The following is a 6457-nucleotide window of genomic DNA, read 5'->3' on the forward strand; positions in this document are numbered from 1 at the left end:
ACTGCAGTTTTCCACTACAAATTATGTGTTATTTTTACATTCCCAAAATATTGGGATATAGAGTGTATATTCAAAAATATTTAATTATGAAAATCATATTGATCTAAGATTGTAAAGAAAGCTACAAACAAGTAATTACATAATGTTCTATGTAAGGGTATAGACCAGAAGACGGGTTAATATAAATAATGACGGTAAGACATATATAATGCTAAATGCTTTCTGATTTAATTTGAAGCTTGAACAATAGGAAGATATTTCATGTCTTAATTCGTAAGGCTGTTGAATATCTCATTGCTGGAAATGGAAAAGAGCTCACAGTATAACACTCTATTTTTAGTTTGCTAAGTGATCACAGTATCAAATGAATTTTTTAATATTTATACTTATATCTAGAGACATAGGCTGCTCTTAACCTTGGTCATAAAAGCTTGTTTATGTAATAAAATTCAAGGGAGGAATGCATAATAGTTTAAAGTGTTGAGAAGAACAGACTAAGTGCTCTGACCTAAGTAGGACATCTAACCAAATCCTCTCATCATCATGGTTTAGGGAACATGTAGAAATACATGGCAGAAGGATTTAAGAGCCTACAGATAAGTAGTTCTGGAAATGTCATCTTTATAGCAAGATGTTTCTGTTGTATTTCTGGTTACTTAAGAAAATCTCCATAAGAACAAACAAGTGAAATTACTGGCAAAGACTGAGTAGATATCCTTTAGGAATCCACCACAACACACTGATGAGCTATAGCAGTTGATAGAGCCTATGAGAGAAAAAGTTCTTTTGAGGTTGTGTTTTCTGTTAGGATTCTAATAAATGGCCCTGACTCATGCACATGTTATCATCACTAACTGATCATACTGTGTTATGAAAATCAACAGCCAAAAATTTGGGAGGAGGTTCTCTTTCAATGAGTGGAATGTTGTATGGAGAATCAAGGAGTAGATATGATTCTGTTTCATTGATTAATGACATTCTCAAAAAGAAATAAATTTAAAAATGTTCTCTGAGATTTTTCATCATTCTTCTATGAATTGAAGCTGAAAGTTCCCAGAAATAAACTTATGGGTTCATGGAACTGAAAATAAGCTCTGCCCTAAAATATTCTTGGGTCTTATAGAAATTCCTAAGGTCAGATGTCCTAAGGCCTAGATGATCTAGTAAGTGAACAAAATAGAGAGGTCCTAGTACTTGAATATTAACAGAACCTAGAAATAGACAGAGAGAACAGGCAAAAGAATGCTGGTTACAACTTGAAAATTGGTTGTACTTTTTGTCATCTTTAAAAACCTGGAGTTCTTAGAACTACAGTATAGACTGGGACCACATATCCTTTATAACCGTGTAACTCTGGATTGTTCTGTAAGATTTTCGTGACATTTTCATGGACTAGAGATGGTTTGGTCATGAAGTGGTTCATGTGTGTAGTGGCTAGTAGCTAATAATTTAGAAACTAGTTGCTAATCTTTTCTTATTTCATGATTTTTAAGGTTATTGGCACTTTCAAGAATGTCATTGGTTTCTTTAAAGGACATTGTAACAGGAATATATCCTAGGGAAATTCCAGATCTGGTGACATCACTTTTAGGTAACATGTTGGACAATGTTAGAAGTTAGAAGACCAATGTGTCTCTTCTGTGATCTCTCCCAGTAGCAGGTATAATGATAAGAATTTGAATGGGAATTGAAGTCTCAAAAACTTTTACATGGTCTGAGTTTTGTTCTGTGACACAGATCTGGTCTGATCTCAGAGTCTTCTTTGCAGCTTTGATCCTCTGAGAGACTTCTTTGCAGCTTGGCTTAATTTTATCTGAGAAAAACTCTCATCTTTCATTGCTTACAGTGTCAAGAAGGGATTCAGTGAACCTTGTAAGTATCAAGAATTGTCAGAAGCTATTTTGAGTTGTTTATCTCCCTTCTTAGGAGATCTGAGTATGTTGGAAATTTTAATTACAGAGGAAACAGTTACACAGCACTCCATTCCCCACTATGTCTCTTATCCTCTTTCTGCACCCTCTTCTGCAGTGATCCATGAGCTTTAGCATCAGTGACTACAGATGTCCACAAATACTTAATAGCTTACCATTTCCACCAAATAGGCCATTGTTCTCAGGATATTCACTAATAGTTGTGAGTTGTGGCTGACAATAACAGTGATCTATGGACAGCACACCTGTTCAGAAGGCAGTTTGACAGGCACATAATCTCTATCAAATAAAACTATAAAAAAATGTTTCTTCAACCACAGATTTTTGCTCTGACTTACATTAACAGGCTTGAACTCTCTCTTGTCTAGTGGGCTGTAAGCTGTTTTGACTGCAATCTCTGTCCAGAAAATGAAGTTTCCAACATGACAAGTAAGGATGTGCTTTACAAAAATAATCAACAAATTGTTTCATCTTCTCCCATATTTACATAGTTTGCAAAGAGTCCTTTGGGGAAAAGAAAAGTTTCATTATGAGTTTGAAAGCATCAGTAACAGTGCTATTTGAAATACTACATTCTTTTTTTTTATTAAGAAATTTTTTTCATTCAATTTACACATCGATCAAAGATGTCCCTCTTCCCTCCTCCCACCCCTTAGCCACCCACTTCCATCCCCCCACTCTACGCAACAAAAAGGCAAGCCCCCCCCCCATGGGTAAGCACATCCAGTAGAGGCAAGTCCAAGCCTTTCCCCCAGCCTCAGGCCTGCATGAGTTGTCCTATCATAGGTAGTGGGCTCCAAAAAGCCCACTCATGCACCAGGGATACATTCTGATTCTATGCCAGAGGCCCCACAAACAGATCAAGCTACACATTTGTCTCTACATGCAGTGGGCCAAGTCCAGTTCAATGAAGGCTCCACAGCCATTGACCCAAAATTCATGAGTTTCCACTAGTTTGGTTTTACTGTCTCTGCATGTTTCCCCATCATGATCCTGATGCACTTGCTCATAGAACCCATCTACTCTCTTCAACTGGACTACCGGAGCTCTGCCTGGTGTTTGGCTGTGAATCTCTGCTTCTGCTTCCATGAGTCACTGAAGAAAACTTCTGTGATGACAATTAAGGTATTCACCAATCTGATGACAGGGGTAAGCCAGCTCAGTTCAGGCACCCTCTCCACTATTTCTAGTAGTACAATCTGGAGTCATCCTTGTGGATTCATGGCAATGTCCCTAGCACCCAGTTTCACTCTATCCCCAGGATATCTCCCTCTATCATTGTATCTCTTTCAATGCTTTCCCACTCCATCCCTGTTCCAGCTCAACCATCGCATTCCCTTATGTTCTCATCCCCTATCACATACCATCCCTTGCCCACCCCTCATCCCATATATTCATGGATATCTCATCTATTTCCCCTTCACAGGGTAATCTATATCTCTCTTTGGGTGTTCTGTGTTAGCTAGCTTCTCTGAAGATGTGGGTTGTTGTATGGTTATCCTTTGCTTTATATCTAGTATCCACTTATGAGTGGGTACATACTATGTGTATCCTTCTGAGTCTACTCAGGTAACCAGATTAGAGAATAACATAACTTTCATCACAGAGCCATTATTCAGTTACTGATGGAAGCAGTTGCAGAGTTCCATAGCCAGGTACCAGGCCAACCTCCAGGAATCCAATTGATGAGAGAGAGGAGGGATTCTATATGCAAAGGACATTGAGATCATGATGGGAAAATGTACAGAGACAACTAGACACACTAGTGGAAACCCATGAACCATGGACCAACAGCTGTGGAGCACCCATGGGAATTCACTAGGCCCTTTGAAGATGTGAGACAGTTGTTTAGCTTGAAATGTTTGGTGCCCCCCTCCAGGCAGGGGGATCAGGATCCATCCCTGGTGGTTGAGCAGCCTTTTTGTAGCCCAGTGCCTAAGGTATGACACCTCACACAGCCTTGTGCCAGGGAAGCAGGGCTTGGACCTGCCTCAACTAAGTGTACCAGGCTCTGCTGACTCCCTGTGGAAATGGAAGAGGTGGGAATGGAAGGTGGGTTGGGGGATTGAAAGATAGGAGGCAGGAAGAGGGAGGAGGAGGGGATCTGTGGTTGGTATGTAAAATGAATAAAAAAATTATTGCTGTGTAGAGAGTATATAGAAATAAGATTTAATAAGGAAACACTTCATATTGATCTAGGAGTATGAAAAAAGCTACAAAAACATAATTATATCATGTTGTATGTGAGGTTATAGGACATAACATGTATAATACAAATAGTGGTGTTAGGAGGTAACTAAATGTTTTCTGATTTAATTTGAAGCCTAATCAATGGGAAGATACTTCATGTCTGATTTTGTAATGTTGTTGAAAATCTGATACCTGAAGATCAATAAGGGCTCATAGTGTAGTACTCTGTTGTTAGTTTGCAAAGTGATCATAGAATCAAATGCCTTCCTAAATATTTATACTTATGTCCAGAGACATAGGCTGCAGTCAACTTTAGTCATTGAATTTTATTTATATAGTAGAAGTCAAGGGAGAAAAACATACTCGTTTAAATTCCTGAGAATATCAGACTAAGTGCCCTGATGTAAATAGGACATTAAACAAATTCCCTCTTCTTCATGGCTTAGGAAACATCTTGGCAGAAGTGGCAGAAGGATTTAAGAGCTAACATGTTAGTGCTGTGAAGTACCATCTTTATAACATGATGTTGCTATTGTATTTCAGGTTACTTGGAAAAATCATCTCAAGAACAAACAAGTAAAAACCCTAACTTGAATTCAATAGATCTGATTTAGCAACCCACCACAACACACTAATGAGATATATGTAGTAGATAGTGCCTATGTGGGGAAAACATTTTTGAGACTGTGGTTAATGTTAGGTTTCTCACTCTCTTGTAAAAGTCCCTACCATGCACATGTTAACATCACTAACAGCATACTGTGTTATGAAAACCAAACACCAAGAAGCTGGAAGAAGGGTGTGTTTTATGTGTGGAAAGTTGTATGTAGAACCAAAGAATAGATATGATTCTGTTATATTGAAGAAGTATGACATTTGCAAAAAGAATCCAATTTTAAAATGTTGTCTAGGGGATTGTTCATCTATAATCTATGAATTGAAGCTGATTATTCCTGGTGTTAAAATTTAAGTGTCCATGGTACTGACATTAAACTCTGTGATAAAATCTTTGTGCTTAATAGGAATTCCTAAGATGGCATGCTTTAGGGGCTAGATAATCTACTATGTGATCTAAATGGAGACATCCCACTACTTGAATGTTAATAGGACATGGAAATAGAGGTAGTGCAAAGGCAAAAGGACGTTAATTAAAAGTTTACCATTTTTGGTTGTGAGCCTAACCTTTAACTGCTGAGCCATCTCAAGGAAGACTAAAAGGGGGATGCATAGATCGGCCTGGGTAGTGGAAGTAGATGAGATCTCCTTGAGTAAACTTGGGGTGAGGGGAGGAAAATGGAGGGTAGGGGATGGGGGATGAGAACGTAGGGAATGGGATGGTCAAGCTGGAACAAGGATAGAGTGGGAAAGCAATGAAAGAGATACAATGATAGGAGATATCATGGGAATAGAGAGAAAACTGGTGTGAGGAAAGCTGCCAGGAATCCCCAGGGATGACTCCAGCTTGAACTACTAGAAATAGTGGAGAGGATGCTTGAATTTGCTTACACCAGTCATTAGATCAGTGAATACCCTACTTTCATCACAGAGCTTATCTCCAGTGACTGGAAGCAGAAGTAGATATCTTGTACTTGCCTCCACTGGAGGTATTGCCTTCTTGGGGGAGAAAGTGGGTTGGGAGGGGGAGGCTTGATGTGGAAGAAAGGAAGAGGGGGATCTTTGTTTGATGTGTAAAATGAATGAAAAATATTCTTTTTTTCAATTTGATACAAAATTTATTTAAATGAAAGACAACGATAGATGGTTATTATTGAATACTTGTTTTTGTTATGCAGCCACATGGAGTTTGAGATTTGTAGTATTTAACACTGTCACCATATTGTGAGTCTCTTTAAACTAGGGAGATAATCATTCATTTCTTGTTTCCTTGCCTAGTCACTCCAGGTGAGAGGCAGATGTTATATGCTGAATATATGATATTAATCCTGGTATTGCAACAGATTTCCTCGATAGGGGCATTTTAATAAGCACCCAGATTTGCTCTAATGCCACTTTGCCCTGCACAGGAGCTATGCTAAAAGTGACAATGGATGTTTCATATTGCTATTCCTAGAAATAAGTATGTCTCTTAATTACAAACCACGAGATGGGGAAAATCCAGTAGGATTCCACTTAAATGTGATTTCCTTTTTTTTTCTTACAGTTTGATCATATTTATTCATTTTAAATTTATTGTTTGAGATACATAATTAGATGTAAGGAAGTGGTTCATAAAAGCTAGGGAAGCTTCAGGTCCTCTTCTGAAACTAAAGAAAGAAGGAAATGTTGATTTCCTTTCCAGTCAAAGGCAGCTGTCTGAGAAAAATATGAAAAGTTCC

The sequence above is a fragment of the Peromyscus leucopus genome, chromosome 1 (assembly GCF_004664715.2).
Source record: "Peromyscus leucopus breed LL Stock chromosome 1, UCI_PerLeu_2.1, whole genome shotgun sequence".
In the NCBI taxonomy this organism is placed as follows: domain Eukaryota; kingdom Metazoa; phylum Chordata; class Mammalia; order Rodentia; family Cricetidae; genus Peromyscus; species Peromyscus leucopus.